The sequence below is a fragment of the Megascapheus bottae genome, chromosome 1 (genome assembly GCF_031878675.1).
Source record: "Megascapheus bottae isolate mThoBot1 chromosome 1, mThoBot2.hap1, whole genome shotgun sequence".
Lineage (NCBI taxonomy): Eukaryota > Metazoa > Chordata > Mammalia > Rodentia > Geomyidae > Megascapheus > Megascapheus bottae.
The window spans coordinates 30,065,278-30,082,926 of NC_143509.1; the positions used below are offsets into that span (position 1 = coordinate 30,065,278).

At 38.1% G+C, this 17,649-nt stretch overlaps 1 pseudogene; it reads left to right on the plus strand.

Moving 5' to 3' along the window:
- The first annotated feature begins 3 nt into the window (after positions 1 to 3).
- Positions 4 to 11,917, plus strand: LOC150068774 (vomeronasal type-2 receptor 116-like; annotated as a pseudogene).
- The last annotated feature ends 5,732 nt before the right edge of the window (positions 11,918 to 17,649 follow it).

Genomic DNA, 17,649 nt, shown 5'->3' on the forward strand with positions numbered 1-17,649 from the left:
TTCATGGTAGAAAAGCAGCTGGTGCCATCCAAGGACCTGACAAAGAGGGGAAGCTGGAGGAGAAGGAGTGTGCAAGTCAAAAGGCACATCCCTGAAGCATCTGCCAAGCTGCAAGTCTGTCTGGGACTGAGACCCAGTGTTTCAGGTGTGTATATTCATATATCTCCTTCCATGTGTATAAGCATCCTTTTATTGATAGAGACCTGTACTATAGCCCACATTTCATCACAGCTACCTATGGGTCCCCAAAGTTATGTGTAAAACTATTTCCTGAGGTCCTACATCTGTGGCCTTCATCCAGGAGAAAACATGAGCTAGAAAACATGTTTGTGGATTTTCACCTCAGGTGTTATGAGTTCATCCAAGACCGCAGAGAGTGAGGCCCCAGAGATGGAGTTAGCGTGGATGATTTTGTTGTTCACCGCCTTTGTCAGGAAACTTGGCCTGAAAGGCATTTGGAATGATGCAACTGGATTGCCTCAGTCTGAGCAGGAAAGTGCAGGGTATTCTCATCTCCAATTAACCACTAGAACTTTGGAAGTGGAGCTGTGGCTCAGTGGCAGAGCACAAGTCTTGAGCTCAAAGATCGAGGACAGGTGAATCCCATTGTTCCACCTTCAAGACTGACCCAAATATTATACAAGGGATTAAATCCAAATATTCTCCCAATACCCTCATCAAGTATGTCACAGAAATGAGGATTCTCTAAAACAAAGAAGCAATATGAAGAATAAGATCATTAGAAGCAAAATTTTCTCCTAATTTGATAAACATATTGAGGATATTGCAAATAATAGAATACATTTTCATGTGCTAAATCATACCACCCTAAAAGGCAATATTCTTATATTTTCCCTAAAACATTGCTATAATCCCACAAGAAACAATTAATAGAAACCCATAATTCAATCATGGATATTGGATCAATCATAATATTGGTGATATGAAACAGAATTAGACAAAATAATGAATAGAAGAAAATAAAAATAATTTCCATTATGTGAACATGTGTGATAATCTTATGATATAGCATCCAATGAATTTGTTTGTAATAATATTTTTCTTAAAAAGTTATTTGATTTTTTGTAGATAAACATTTTCAGGTTATTTGCATGTGCTAAAATATTCATTGATAATGTAATAAGGAATTTCTATAAACCTATATATAAATAGTATAATACTTATAATATAATAAAGGGTATTTTTGGAAGTATAAATTGAACAGTGTTTCCAATCATAGTTGAGCATATTAGTATTATATTGCTTCTATAAATTTAATCAAATAGTATTTTATAAATTAATTTAATTGTGAGACTGAATTTAGGAGATGTTTTTGTGGAATATAACCAGCCATGGCTGGAATTCTGTTTTTGTAATGTACATTTTTTGTGAATGTAATGAACATAGAGGTTACATTTACATAAGTAAGGCAACGAGTACATTAGGTTTTCTTTTTCACAGCATTAGCCCTTCCCTCACTTTCTCCCTGTGTGCCCGGACTCTCCAATCCAAAGTATTAAATTCATTTTTAACATAGTGTCCAGTGAATTTCACTGTAGAATTGGCTTACTCTTTGTCCCACTGTTCTGGGATTCCTTTGCCTTCCCTAATTAAGATAAACCTATTTATAAGACAAAGGGAATAGAAATAAAACAGTGACAACAGGGAATAAACCAAAGGAAAAAAATAAAAATTAAAAAAGAAATACCCGCACAAATTACAATAAAGATCCAATTGTTTCCATTTCTTGGATTTCATTTCGATAGCCATCGTTTTATATAGTAATATCTACATAGCTACTGAGCCACTGTGATCTCTGCTAAGAATATCCTAGATATAGTTTAGTTATTACAAAGGAGGGAAAACACATAGATCTAACTTCACATTGCTGTTCATAAAGAGCCAGTTCTTTTCTTTTTTTATTGTATTTTATTATCAGGATAAGAGGAGTGACAGTAATATTCATCAGGTAATGGGTACATTACTTCTCAAACATTGATACCCCTTCCCATGTTTTCTTTCCCCTTTCCCTCTTCCCATTCCCTCCCAATCATCTTGTGTTCCCCCTTCCTTCCCTATTTCAAACAAAGAAATAAACATATGCACAATACACCATGCATACCAAAGTTAGATACAGTAACAATATAATGACATAAAAAGACATAACTTCACATAGTATAGTAAGAACAACAATCACAAAGAGAAAACTCTTGTTTCCATATCCTGGAGTTAATTTTGCTTAGCCTCATTCTGTATGGCCATATGTACATCACTTTTGAGCCATTGTGATCCTCTGCTGAAAGTGCAGATTAATTTTATACACTGATCCCCTGCCAAAGTTTCAAATGAGCTCAAGTAATTGGAACTTTATGGGGTTCTTTAAATCCTCAGTCATGTCATCTGAAAAGATGGAGCATTTTACTTTTCCTTTTTGTATTTTTATCCCCTTGATGGCTCTCTCTTCCCTTAGTGCTCTGGCTAGGAATTCCAATACTAGACTTAAGAGGAATGGAGAGAGTGAACAATGTTATCTTGTTCCTGATTTTAGCGGAAATGGCTTTTGCTTCTCACTATTATCATGCTGGCTGTGGATTTCTCATACATAGACTATAATATATTGAGGAATATTCCATGAATTGCTAGCACCTCCAGAGCTTTTATCATAAAGGGCCTTCAAGATCTTTTCCAAGGATTTTTTTTCATGTATTGAGATGATTATGTGTGTCTTACTCCTGTTAACGCATTGAATTACATTCATGGGTTTGCATACATTGAGCCAGCTTTGCAAGCCTGGAATCAATCCTGTTTAATCAACCTGTATGAATTTTTTAATGAGTTTTTGAATTCAGTAGCCAGAACTTTATTGAGAACTTTTACATCCATGTTCATTAAAGAAATGGGTGTACAGATTTCTTTCTGGGCACTGCGTGTGTGTGTGTGTGTGTGTGTGTGTGTGTGTGTGTGTGTGTGTTTGAGTCCTGAAGCTTGAATTCCTGGACACTCTCCTTGAGCTTTCTTTTTTTTTTACTTTCTTTTTTTATTGTAATTAATAAAAGGGTTACATGATGTTTGCCAGATAGAAGGTGCATTAATTCACATATATTGATGCTCTTTCACATGTCTTGGTCCCCATTACCCTCCCCACCCCCCCCCCCCCGTCTTGGTTTTCCCCCTTCCCTATCCAATTTCAAATAACCAAATACAAATAAATCCAATATATCAGATAACAAAGTGAGATACTGTAACAATATGAGATAACCAAGGGACAGCAAAGGAGATGAGAGATAACATAGTACATTAAGGACAACAATCATCAATTGTATGGCATTTGTTTCAATATCCTGGAGGTCCTTTCAATTAGCTTCATACTATATGGCCTTATGTATCAAGGTTTTGCTCTATTGCAGATCTCTGCTAGTAGAGCCCAAGGTTTCTACTGATTATGACAAATGAGGGGAACCATTGAGCCTAAGTTCCTTTGAGTCTGGCTTACTTCACTTAATATGATTTTTTCTGAGTCTTTCCATTTCCTAACAAGTGGGACGATGTCATTCTTTCTGACAGCAGCATAGAATTCCATTGTGTACAAATACCACAACTTGTTGATCCACTCATCAACTGAGGGGCATCTAGGTTGGTTCCATATTTTTGCTGTAGTGAATAATGCTGCAATGAACATTGTTGTGGTAGTGGATTTAGTATGCCCTAGTTTCCAAAATTTCATATGGAATAATAAAAGACCCCGTATAGCAAAAACACTTCTTAGCAGAAAGAACAGCACTGGAGGAATTTTAATTCCAAACTTTAGACTCTATTACAGAGCTATAATTCTCAAAACAGCTTGGTACTGGCACAAGAACAGGCCTGAACACCAATGGAATAGAACTGAGGACCCAGATATTAAACCACAGACCTATAGCCACCTAATCTTTGACAAGGGAGCCAAAAAAATAGACTGGAAGAAAGACAGCCTCTTCAACAAGTTCTGCTGGCAGAACTGGTTAAGCACCTGCAGAAAACTAAAGCTGGATCCTTCTTTGTCAACTTGAACTAGAATTAACTCCAAATGGATCAAAGACCTGGAGGTAAAAGCTGACACACTGAATACTTTAGAAGAAGGAATAGGAGATACACTAGGCCTCCTTGGCACAGGTGGAAACTTTCTTAACAAGGACCAAGAATCACAGCAAATAAGAGAAAGGCTCGATAAGTGGGACTGCATTCAACTGCAGAGCTTTTATATGGCAAAGGACATAGCTAGTAAATTAATTAGGAAGCCTACAGAGTGGGAGAAGATCTTCACCAACCAAACAACGGACAAAGGCCTCATATCTAAAATATATCAACAGCTCAAAAAATTGAGTCACTCCAACACTAACCTCCAAAGTAACAACCATCCCATTAAAAAATGGGCCAAAGAGAGTCTTCTCTGAAGAAGAAACAAAAATGGCCTATAGACACATGAAGAAATGCTCAACATCTCTGGTCATAAAAGAAATGCAAATCAAAACACCTCTAAGATTCCACCTCACTCCAGTTAGAATGGCCAGGATCAGGAAAACGAATGACAACAGATGCTGGAGGGGATGTGGCCAGGAGGGATCACTACTACACTGTTGGTGGGAATGCAAACTCGTTCAACCACTATGGAAAGCAATATAACAGTGCCTCAAAAGGCTAAACATAGAGCTCCCCTATGACCCAGCAATTCCACTACTTGGCATTTACCCAACCATCCAGAAACTAAGGCATACTAAATCCTTGAGCTTTCTTAAGGCTACCATACTACCAGTTCAGCCACAGCATCACTTCCAGCTTTTTGTGTTTATGTGGTACAAATGAATCAAATCTGGGGCTTTGTGAATGCTATGACAGCACTCTATCTCTAGGCTATACATCTGTCCCGTGTGTGTGTGTGTGTGTGTGTGTGTGTGTATGTGTGTGTGTGTGTTTAATTAAAGCATTTAACATTGATTTTTACATCATATTTCAAATGTCGTGTTTAACAAACAAGTATTCAAGAAGGGAATCTCTATATACAATCACTGGCACTTAGATTTTAGAACATCATTAAAATTAGGCTGAGGGTTTGTATGTCATAAGTACATATGAATGTATGTAATAAAGCATTATGTCTATAGAGTATATAGCCCAAAATAGATTTTTATGTGTATGTAGTTATGTTTATATTCGCAAGACCATGTCCATAACATTGGGTATGCAAATATTGAGTCATCACTCTTGGAATGTTTGGATCTAATATCCACATATTAAGGATACCATATCCCTTTTGTTCATTTGGTCTTGACTTATCTCACTCAACATAATTTGCTCTAGATTCATCCACTTCCCAGCGAATGTCATTATTTTATCTTGTCTGTTGTTTATGTAGAATTCCATTGTATATCTATGTAACTATGTATCTATCACATTTTTTGTATCCATTCATCTGCAGTAGGGCATCTGGGTTGTTTCCATTGCCTGGCTATTGTGAATAGTGCAGGGATGAACATGGTTGGGCAGGTGTTCTTATATCCTAAGTTATGATGCTCAGGTCAGATTCCCAGGAATGGTATGTCAGGATCATAGGAAAGGTCTATTTTCAGTTTTTAAGAAACCTCCAAACTGCCTTCCAGAGTGGCTGAACTAGTTTACATTCCCACCAACAGTGCAATAAGGTTCCTCTTTCTCCGCAAGCCAACCAGAATTTACCATTGTCTAAGTACAGAATATTGGCCATTTTAATTGGGGCAAGGTGTGTGTGTGTGTGTGTGTGTGTGTGTGTGTGTGTGTGTGTGTGTGTTTAAATTCAATTTTATTCCCAGGGTACAGAGGGTTCACATACAGAAGAAATACAGTTACACATGCAAGGTGATGAGTCTCTTTCTTTCTTTCTTTCTTTCTTTCTTTCTTTCTTTCTTTCTTTCTTTCCTTCCTTCCTTCCTTCCTTCCTTCCTTCCTTCCTTCCTTCCTTCCTTCCTTCCTTCCTTCCTTGCTTCCTTGCTTCCTTTCGTCCTTCTCTCTCTCTCTCTCTCTCTCTCTCTCTCTCTCTCTCTCTCTCTCTTTCTTTCTTTCTTTCTTTCTTTCTTTCTTTCTTTCTTTGCCAGTCCTGAGGCTTGAACCCAGGGCCTGAGCCCTGTCTTTGGGTTTTCTCAAGATTAGAGCTCTAACACTGGAACCACAGTACCACTTCCAGCTTTTTCTATGTATATGGTACCCAGGAATGGAACTCCGGTCTTCGTGCATGCTAGTCAAGCACTGTACATGTCTTGTTGGACATTATTAACTCCTCCCATAATTTACTCTCACACTCTCTGCTGCGCAATGCACTCAGATTTACACAGATTTTCTTTGCGCCCTAAAATGTGATCTATTTTAGAAAATGTTCCATATGCTGCTGAGAAGAACATAAATTCTGGTGTTGCTGGGTGGAATATTCTGCAGATGTCTATTAGGCCTACTTGGTGTATGCAGTTCTGAAGTTTCTCTGTTGAGTTTTTTCCTTGTTGATTTATCCAGAGGTGACAGTGATGTGTTAAAGTCACCAAGGGTCGCTCACTGTGTTTGGATCTAGGTGTGTTTATAGTGTAAGAAATATTTGATGAAGTTGGGTGCTCCAGCTTTAGGCATATAGATATTTAGAATGCTTATCTCGTACTGTAGGAGAGATCTTTTCATTAGTATGAAATAACCTTCTTTATCTCTTCTTACTGATATTAGATTTTCATCTCTGGCCTGTTTATGGGCACCCTTTGCTTGATAGATTGTATACCAGCCTTTCCTTTTAAGAATGTTTCTGAGGAAGATGTGTCATCTTGAATATGGCAGAAAGGTAGGTCTTGCTTTTCAATCTACCTAGTCAGTCTACATCATTTAATTAGAGTGTTAAGTCTATTAATATTGAGAGTAAGGACTGAAAGGTGATCGTTCCTGTCATTTCTCCATTTTTAAGGGATTGTGCCTTGTTGATTCTTGCTATATTTGCCTGGTACTCTGCATAGGTGCCATTTCTCTGTCAGTATCATGTTTGTGTTGGTTTTCAATGTGTAGAATGTCATGGAGAGTTTTCTGTAATGCAGGTATGGTAGAGATAAATTGTATCAATTTTTCCTTGCAGTAGAAAATTTTTGTTTGTCCCTCAGGCATGAATGAGAACTTAGCTAAGCATAGTATGCTTGGTTGGTAGTTATCGGTCTTTAGTGAATAGCATATATGAAAACTTTCTTAATACAGAGCCAGAAACACACAAAAAAATCAAAGAAAAGTAGACAAATGGGCCTGCATTAAACTATAGAGCTTCTTTATGACAAAAGACACAGGTAGCATGATAAAAAGAAAGCCCAGAGAGTAAGAGAAGGTCTTCACTGGCTTGGAATGTATGATTCTATCCCTTTCTTGCATTTAGGGTTTCTTCTGAGGCCTGATAAAGATGACTTTTAAAATAATCTTGGTGTTTCTCTTTTACAGCTTGCTTTTGGTTTTATTTGTATTACAATCTTGGTGTCTTATCTGTAACATACCTGGGAAAGCTCTTGTTTATGTCAGGTCAACTTGGGTGTGGCCAAGTCCTCTATATTTGAATATTCATATTTCTGTGTAGGTTTTCATTGCACAATTTTGTTTGTTGATATTTCTGTTCCATTTCACTCTAGTTCTTTTTTTAAAGTGTTTATCTCTGCTGAAAGTTTCATCCAGATCTTGAATTTATTTATTTAATTCTTTCATCAAAGTGTACCTTTTCTTAAAGCAATTTATCATTTCAAAATGTAACATTTTGACTTATTTGTCTAGCATGTCGGTTTTTTTTCATATCTTTGTATTTGCTTATATTTATTTGTTGAATTGTTGTAAAGTTTTGAATGAGCCGTGCTGCTTTTTTGTAATGGTTTGCTACACTGAAATTTACATAGCTAATAGGATGGATACTTTTTTTACATTTTTATTACCTCAAAATAATTGTGAAAAGGGAATTCTGCAATCCCACATAACTTTTCTATTAATTTGGTTGTCTTGAGGAATATTAGGGAGAGATGGAGACTTTCCTTTTAAATCATGGGCTTGCCTGTGCCATTAACTTTCTAATTCCACAGGGAAGAGGTACAATCAAATTAACAGGCAACCTTTCCTTCATGAAGGGATTTCCTGAAACCAGAAACAGGAATCTAATTGCAGACAGAGAGAAAAATCTGAGGAAAATAAGATATTTGTTGGAAATTGTTCAGACTTTTGCCAGCACTCCCAAAAGTTCCCTATTAGATCACTAATTATAAAAGCTGTATTGTGCTTTGTGTGCTTTTATTACTTTTGTAGTTTGTTTGTTTATTTATTTATTTTGTCGGTCAGGGGCTTGAACTCTGGGCCTGGGCATTATCCCCGAGCTCTTCAGCTCAAGGCTATCACCCTACTCCTTGAGCCACAGTGCCACTTCTGGTTTTCTGTTAATTAATTGGAGAAAAGAAGCTCACAAACTTTAGTGCCCAGGCTGGCTTTGAACTGAGATCCTCAGATCTCAGCCTCCTAAGTAGCTAGGATTACAGTCGTGAGCCACCTCATCTGGCTATAGTTTTATTTTTAATTGTTCTATTTTACATAGAGGTTTAGTTGAACATGTGAGATTCTGTATTTATTACATCTTGGTCCTTGTTTGGGTGATATTATGGTTCAGCGGAGGATTTATAAATTATTGTGATGAGTGAACAAATCTGTTGTATGTGATGAAGCAATCTGAACTCAATGTGTCACATAGACAAAGTAAACTTGGATACAAATACAATCTAGCTCACCGACATGGCACTTGGAATCAGCAGATTAAAGAAAACAAAGGAGATTGGAGATACACTAAGACTCCTAGACACAGATTGAAACTTTCATAATAAAGGCACAGAACCATAACAAATTAAAGAATATTTGGACAAATGGGACTGCATTAAACTGCAAAGCTTATGTATGGACATGGCTAGTAAGTTAAATAGAAAGCCCACAGAGTGGGAGAAGATCTTCGCTATCCGTACAACAAAGGCCTCATATCAATATATATATATGTATATATATATACATATATATATGTATATATATATATATACACACACACAACTTAAAAAGATCACGTAATTTGGAATGAGACAAGGAGATTGGAGCCAGAGTACAACCTTCTGACAATTTGAAATTGGGAAAGTTTTCTCCATATGCTCTCCATGGTAATCAACCGTCTTTATCTGAAAATATGGTAGAATGGGCCATAGAAACTACAGAGGTACATTGGATCTAATCATAATCATCTTAAGTACATACTAAATACCAGTAATCAACCTCTACCTTTATACCTGGCTAAGTGGAAGCAACTTTCTCCTATAATCCTGGCCACTAGAATAGCTGATATCTGAATATCTTCATTTAAAATTGACCCAAACAGGAAAGTCTGTGAGACTGTTATCTCCAAATAACCATCAAAAATCTGGCAGTGGAACTGTCATTCAAGTAGAAGTATTATAATTGAGAGAGGGAGAAAAAAAAGCTAATGGTGAGTGACTAGACCTTGAATTCAAGGCCCCAGATAGAACACAAAAAGTAAATATGCTTCCAAATCTCATAAAATATGAATTACATCATTCTTAGTAGATTTCTGACACTGTAAGAAAGTACCTGATGGTTGGCTTTATGTGGCTGAGAGGTTTATTTTGCTCCCTTCTGTGGAGGTTCATTCAGTGGTTAGCTGACCTGCCATATAGGCATCTGTGAGAAGATTCTCACCCAGTGCCTACTGTGAAAACAAGGAGGAAGAGACAATGGGCCTAGAGTTCAGGTAACACTGTGAAAGTGAGGTCTTCCTCCTGGCTCTTCTCCGTGTCACAGATGACAAGGAGACAACATCCAATGACATGAATTCAGGAAATTCCATGGGCTGCACACTGGCCAGGACTTTCTCACCACTAGTTTCCACCTGCTAGGATCCCATACTTTTCAATAATTCCACCAGCAGGAAACCCAGGCTGTAGCACAGAAAACTTTGGGTATCGTGGAGTTTGCAAGCTATGACACAATTCAATTAATCGACTGCACTTACCTGCATAGAAATACCATGCTTCGAAATCTGATTCTTTACAACTTTTTGGAGTGTTAAATATAAGTCTAAACAGTTACCAACATATCCCTCAATTTCCTCAGACTCCTCACTATGTCTGCACTGAGATCTGTGCTCCTGGATATAGGGAATCTCCTCAGGAAGGAAAGGCAGCTTTTTGCTTTGATTGCACCCATTGTCCTAAGAATGAGATCGCTAATGACTCAGGTAAGTCCATAGTTTATGAAGAAATTCTGCATCTTTCCCTAGTTTTCCTCAATCAAAACAAGTCAAAGCTAAAGTTGTATATTATGAGTACAGAGCCCTTTCTCCCTCTCTCGGTTAATAACTTAATTTTTATAACAGATGGTATTGTTAGTTGGAAGATGACATATCATGCATTTGAGTTACATCTTACTAACATTTTCTAGTCTAGTTATCTGGATAAATTATCTGCAGTATCCACTTATCCCTAATCATTAAGTACAAATGTAAATGCTAACATGAAATTAAGCACAAATATTATTAGGGCATTGCTTATCTAAAAAAGCTACCTTTTGTCCCCAAATAAAACATGGCTATTTGCCTAGAACAGCTAATGCCACAGGGCAAAAGTTCAAAAGTGGATAAGTTTATGAAGTGATAATAAATATAGAGTGTCCAAGAGTGATTCCTTTGTTTATCCTGATTCACATGTGAATAGGGGAGAAAATACGAGATGAACACAAGGATATTCCACAGGGATAAAAATATGTAGGAAAATTTAAGCTGGATTATTAATAATTTCCAATTGAATAGCAGAACGGGGCCTAGTTCTAGCTCTTAATAAGTCCATGAGAAAGTGTAGAAAATAGTTTTCAGGACATCTAAATGATCACTTTCCAAATTTCTAAAGAACAACAAGTTCATAACAAGAACTAATGGTAGCTTACACTTCTCTCCAGATATGGAGCAGTGTGTGAGGTGTGTAGATCATCAATATGCCAACACAAGAGAGATGAGTGCCTCCTGAGAGCTGCAAGTTTCCTGGCTTTTGGAGATCCCTTGGGCATGGCTCTGGCCTGCATGGCTCTTTGCTGCTCTATGCTCACTGCTGCTGTGCTGGGATTATTTGTGAAACACCAAGACACTGCCATTGTCAAGGCCAATAACCGGGCTCTCAGCTACATCCTGCTCATCTCCCTCATTTTCTGCTTCCTCTGTGTCTTGCTCTTTATCGGCCGTCCCTACACTGCCACCTGCATCCTGCAGCAGATCACATTTGGAGTTGTGTTCACAGTGGCTGTCTCCACAGTGTTGGCCAAAACAGTGACTGTGGTCCTGGCCTTCAAGGCCACTTGTCCAGGGAGGAGGATGAGGTGGCTGCTGGCGTCCGGGGCTCCTAACCTCCTCATCCCCATCTGCACCCTCATCCAGGTGAGTCTGTGTGGCCTCTGGCTGGGAAGCTCTCCTCCCTTTGTGGACACAGATGCACACTCTGAACATGGCCACATCATCATCCTGTGCAACAAGGGCTCCCTCACTGCCTTCTACTGTGTCCTGGGCTACCTGGGCTCCCTGTCCCTGGCCAGCTTCACGGTGGCTTTTCTGGCCAGGAACCTGCCTGACACCCTCAATGAGGTCAAGTTCCTGACCTTCAGCATGCTGGTGTTCTGCAGTGTGTGGCTCACCTTCCTGCCTGTCTACCACAGTGCCAAGGGGAAGGTGATGGTGGCTGTGGAGGTCTTCTCCATCTTGGCCTCTGGGGCAGGGCTCCTGGGCTGCATTTTTGCCCCAAAGTGTTATATCGTTATGTTAATGCCCAACAGAAAATCTCTGCATAGAGTCAAAAATAAAAGACTTAGACAAAGGAGTTAGCTCTCTTATGCTTAAAGTGATAGGTTTGTGATAGAGTATGTGGTATATTGTTATCTGGTACATTATATATATATTTATTTGTTTATTTGAAATAGAATATGGAAGAGGGGAATCAAGATGAGGAGTGGGAGTGGGGAGAGAGAAATTAGGACAAAAACATGAGAATGGGTATTAATATTTGTGTAGTAATTCTAGCGAATTACTTCTGACTGCCGAATATAATGTAACCTTTCTATTAATTATAATAAAACAGAATATGTAAAAAAAAATTAAAAAACAACTGGAAGTATCTGGTTATTATAATGTAACCCTTCTATTATTCACAATAAAAAATTTAAAAAAGACTACAAATTTCTCTCAGAAAAAAGAATATGTGATGTAAATCTACAGGAATTTTCCATTGATATATTAGTTTGTACTGTGGAATATGTACTTCAATGAGTTAGATTCTATTACTATTTTTCTAGTATTGGTAATCATAAGTCATATTGATAACCATTTGAATTCCAATAGTTTGTATAGTTTTTCTTCTCCTGTGTAATCTGCACTTAATCTTCTTCAGTTAGCTTTCACCGTTGGATTTCTCAATCATTTTTCTAGATTTTTTTTAATTTTTTATTGTAATTAGTAAAAGGGTTACATGATATTTGCCAGATAGAAGGTGCGTTAATTCACATACATTGATACCCTTTCACATGTCTTGGTACCCATTTCCCTCCCCCCCACAGCCCCACCCGACTTGGTTTTCCCCCCTTCCCTATCAAATTTCAAATATCCAAATACAAATAAATTCAATATATTAGATAACAAAATGAGATACTATACCAATATGAGATAACAAGGGACAGCAAAGGAGATGAGAGACAACATAGTACATTAAGGACAACAATCATTCATTATATGGCTTTTGTTTCACTATCCTGGAGGTCCTTTCAATTAGCTTCACATTATATGTCCTTATGTATCAAGATTTTGCTCTATTGCAAATCTCTGCTAGTAGAGCCCAAGGTTTCTACTGATTATGACGAATGAGGGAAACCATTGAGCCTAAGTTCCTTTGAGTCTGGCTTACTTCACTTAATATGATTTTTTTCTAAGTCTTTCCATTTCCTAACAAATGGGGCGATGTCATTCTTTCTGACAGCAGCATAGAATTCCATTCTGTACAAATACCACAACTTGTTGATCCACTCATCAACTGAGGGACATCTAGGTTGGTTCCCTATCTTTGCTATGGTGAATAGTGCTGCAATGAACATTGTTGTGCTAGTGGGTTTAGTATGTCCTTGTTTCTGGATGGTTGGGTAAATGCCAAGTAGTGGAATTGCTGGGTCATAGGGGAGTTCTATGTTTAGCCTTTTGAGGCACTGCCACACTGCTTTCCATAGTGGTTGGACAAGTTTGCACTCCCACCAACAGTGTAGTAGTGATCCCTCCTGGCCACATCCCCTCCAGCATCTGTTGTCATTCGTTTTCCTAATCCTGGCCATTCTAGCTGGAGTGAGGTGGAATATTAGAGTTGTTTTGATTTGCATTTCTTTTATGACCAGAGATGTTGAGCATTTCTTCATGTGTCTATAGGCCATTTTTGTTTCTTCTTCAGAGAAGACTCTCTTTAAGTCTTTGGCCCATTTTTTAATGGGATGGTTGTTACTTTGGAGGTTAGTTTTGGAGTGATTCAATTTTTTGAGTTGTTGATATATTTTAGATATGAGGCCTTTGTCCGTTGTTTGGTTGGTGAAGATCTTCTCCCACTCTGTAGACTTCCTGATTAGTTTACTAGCTATGTCCTTTGCCATACAAAAGCTCTGCAGTTTAATGCAGTCCCACTTATCCAGCCTTTCTCTTATTTGTTGTGATTCTTGGTCCTTATTAAGAAAGTTTCGACCTGTGACAAGGAGGCCTACTGTATCTCCTATTCCTTCCTGTAGAGTTTTCAGTGTGTCAGCTTTTACCTCCAGGTCTTTGATCCATTTGGAGTTAATTCTAGTGCAAGGTGACAAAGAAGGATCCAGCTTTAGTTTTCTGCAGGTGCTTAACCAGTTCTGCCAGCACAACTTGGTGAAGAGGCTGTCTTTCTTCCATTCTATTTTTTTGGCTCCCTTGTCAAAGATTAGGTGGCCATAGGTCTGTGGTTTAATATCTGGGTCCTCAGTTCTATTCCATTGGTGTTCAGGCCTGTTCCTGTGCCAGTACCAAGCTGTTTTGAGGATTATAGCTCTGTAATAGAGTCTAAAGTTTGGAATTGAAATTCCTCCAGCGCTGTTCTTTCTGCTAAGAAGTGTTTTTGCTATACGGGGTCTTTTATTATTCCATATGAAATTTTGGATTGCCTCTTCTATTTCTTTAAAGAATGACATTGGTATGTTGATGGGTATTGCATTGAATTTGTAGATAGCTCTTGGCAAGATTGTCATTTTCACAATGTTGATTCTTCCAATCCAGGAGCATGGGAGGTTTTTCCATTTCCTTAGTTCTGCTTTAATTACCTTTTTTAGGGTTTTGAAGTTTTCGTCAAAAAGGTCCTTTACATTCTTAGTTAAGCTAATTCCTAGGTACTTTATTTTCTTTGAGGCTATTGTGAAAGGAGTTTCTTTCCTGATTATTGCCTCGTTCCTCTCACTGTTGGCATAAAGGAAGGCAGTTGATTTTTGAGGGTTGATTTTATAGCCTGCTACCGTTCCAAAGTTTTGAACCAGCTCAAGGAGCTTGGGAGTAGAGCCTATAGGATTCTTTAAATACAGAATCATGTCATCTGCAAAGAGGGATAGTTTTATTTCCTCTTTCCCTACTTGGATCCCCTTTATGCTTGCTTCTTGCCTTATTGCACTGGCTAGGAATTCTGGTACTATGTTAAAGAGGAGTGGAGAGAGTGGGCATCCTTGTCTCATTCCTGATTTTAGAGGGAATGGCTTTAGATTTTCACCATTAAGTGTAATACTAGCAGTAGGTTTCTCATACACAGCCTTTATTACATTAAGGAATGTTCCATGGATTCCTAGTTTCTCCAGAGCTTTTAACATGAAGGGGTGTTGGATCTTGTCAAATGCCTTTTCCGCGTCTATTGAGACAATCATGTGATTTTTGTCTTTGCTCCTGTTGATGTGTTGAATTATATTAATTGATTTGCGTATGTTGAACCAGCTTTGCCTCCCTGTGATGAATCCAGTTTGTTCATAGTGTATAATTTTTTTGATGAGTTGTTGTAGACGGTTGGCCAGTATTTTGTTGAGAAGTTTTGCATCGATGTTCATCAAAGATATAGGTCTATAGTTCTCTTTCTTTGATGAATCTCTGTCTGGTTTGGTGATGAGGGTTATACTGGCTTCATAGAATGAGTTTGGTAAGGAACCTTCATTTTCAATTTCGTTGAAGAGCTTGAGGAGTATTGGTGTGAGCTCTGCTTTGAAGACCTTATAGAATTCAGCTGTGAATCCATCTGGCCCTGGGCTTTTCTTAGGTGGAAGTTCTCTAATTGCCATTTCTATTTCAGAGCTTGAAATAGGCCTGTTGAGTTGGCTTAGTTCTTCTTGGTTCAGTGTGGGTATGTTAATATTGGCTAGGAATTCATCCATTTCATCTAGGTTCTCAAATTTGTTGGCATAAAGGTTTGAGAAGTATTCCCTCATGATATTCTGGATCTTGGTAATTTCTGTCGTGATATTACCATTTTCATCTGCGATTTTGTTTATTTCGATATGCTCTCTTCTTTTTTTGGTAAGATTTGCTAAGGGCTTGTCAATTTTGTTAATTCTTTCAAAGAACCAACTCCTTGTTTTGTTGATTCTTTCTATAGTTTTTTTGGATTCCAAATCATTTAATTCTGCTTTGATTTTAATTATTTGCTTTCTTCTACTGGGATTAGGGTTGGTTTGTTGCTCTTTTTCAAGGAGCGTAAGGTGGGACATTAACTTGTTGGTTTGTAATTTTTCCAACTTGTTGTTGTAGGCACTCAGCGCTATAAATTTTCCTCTGAGTACTGCCTTTGCTGTGTCCCAAAGGAGTTGGTATTTTGTGTGCTCCTTACTGTTAAATTTCATAAACTGTTGGATTTATGTTCTGATCTCTTCAATGACCCATTGGTGGTTCAACAATGTGTTGTTCAGTCTCCATGAGTTACAGGGTTTTCGTTGGTGGAGGTGTGTGTTCAGTTCAAGTTTGATGCCTTTGTGGTCTGAGAGTGTGCATGGAATAATTTCTGTGTTTCTGAATCTGTCCAGGTTTGTTTTATGGCCTAAGATGTGATCTATTTTGGAAAATGTTCCATGTGCTGCTGAGAAAAACGTATAGTGAGTTGTTGTTGGGTGGAATATTCTGCAGATGTCTGTTAGATCTAGTTGGTCTATATAGTTGTTCAGTTCTAAGGTTTCTCTGTTGAATTTTTGCCTTGTTGATCTGTCCATAGGTCAGAGTGGTGTGTTGAAGTCCCGACAAGCACTGTGTTTCCATCTACGTATGGTTTCAGTGTAAGTAAAGTTTGCTTGATGAAGTTTGGAGCTTCGGGATTGGGTGTGTAAATATTTAGGATCGTTATGTCTTCCTGGAGGAAAGATCCCTTTAGTAGTATGTAGTAACCTTCTTTGTCTTTTCTTACTAATTTTGGTTTGAAGTCTATTTTATCTGATATGAGGATGGCAACTCCAGCCTGTTTATGGGGGCCGTTAGCTTGATAGAGTTTATTCCAACCTCTCACTTTCAAAAGATGCTTGTTTTTTTGGGTAAGATGTGTCTCTTGAAGACAGCAGAACGATGGCTCTTGCTTTTTGATCCAACTAGACAGCCTATGCCACATAATTGGAGAGTTGAGTCCATTGATATTGAGAGTTAGGATTGAGAGATATTTATTAGGTCCTACCATTTCTAAAAGCTTTTATTTGGGCCTGTGTCTTGACAGTTCTTGTGGTCCTTATGTGGTATGCTGTTTAGGTGCCATTTCTTTCCCTATATTGCCTTTATTTTGGTTTTCTATGTATAGAACATCTTGCAGAATTCTCTGTAGTGTTGGTTTTGTTGCGACATATTGTTGCAGCTTTTCCCTGTAATGGAATGTTTTTATTGTTCCCTCACTTATGAATGAGAGCTTAGCTGGGTACAGTATTCTTGGTTGGTAGTTGTTTGACTTAAGGGCATGACATATATGCTTCCAGTCACTTCTTGCTTGCATGGTCTCTGCTGAGTAATCTGGTGTGATTCTGATTGGTTTTCCTTTATAGGTTACTGAACCCTTTTCCCTGGCTGCCTTTAGGATCCTTTTTTTGGTTTCTACTGATCCAATTCGGATTACGATGTGGCGGTGAGATGTTCTTTTCTGGTCAGGTCTGTTTGGGGTTCTAAAAGCTTCTTGTATCTGGATGGGTATGCCCTTCTGGATATTTGGGAAATTCTCTGAGATGATTCCCTGAAGTATATTTCCAATACCATTGACCTCTTTCTCCAGACGCTCCTCAATACCAATTAACCTTAAATTAGGATTCCTAATTGTATCTTGGACCTCCTGAAGCGCTCTCTCATTTTTCCTAGATTTGGATTGACTCATTTTCTGTTCTTTCTCTATAATAACTAAATTATCTTCAGCCCTGGAAATTCTCTCCTCTGCATTGTCTAACCTGCTATCAAAGCTATCTACTTTATTTTTCATCTCCCTTGCTACTAATTGCTCATTTTTGATGCCTTGCATCTCTTCTTTTAGATCATGTATGGATTTCTTTAGCTCCTTGATTTCCATTTGAGTG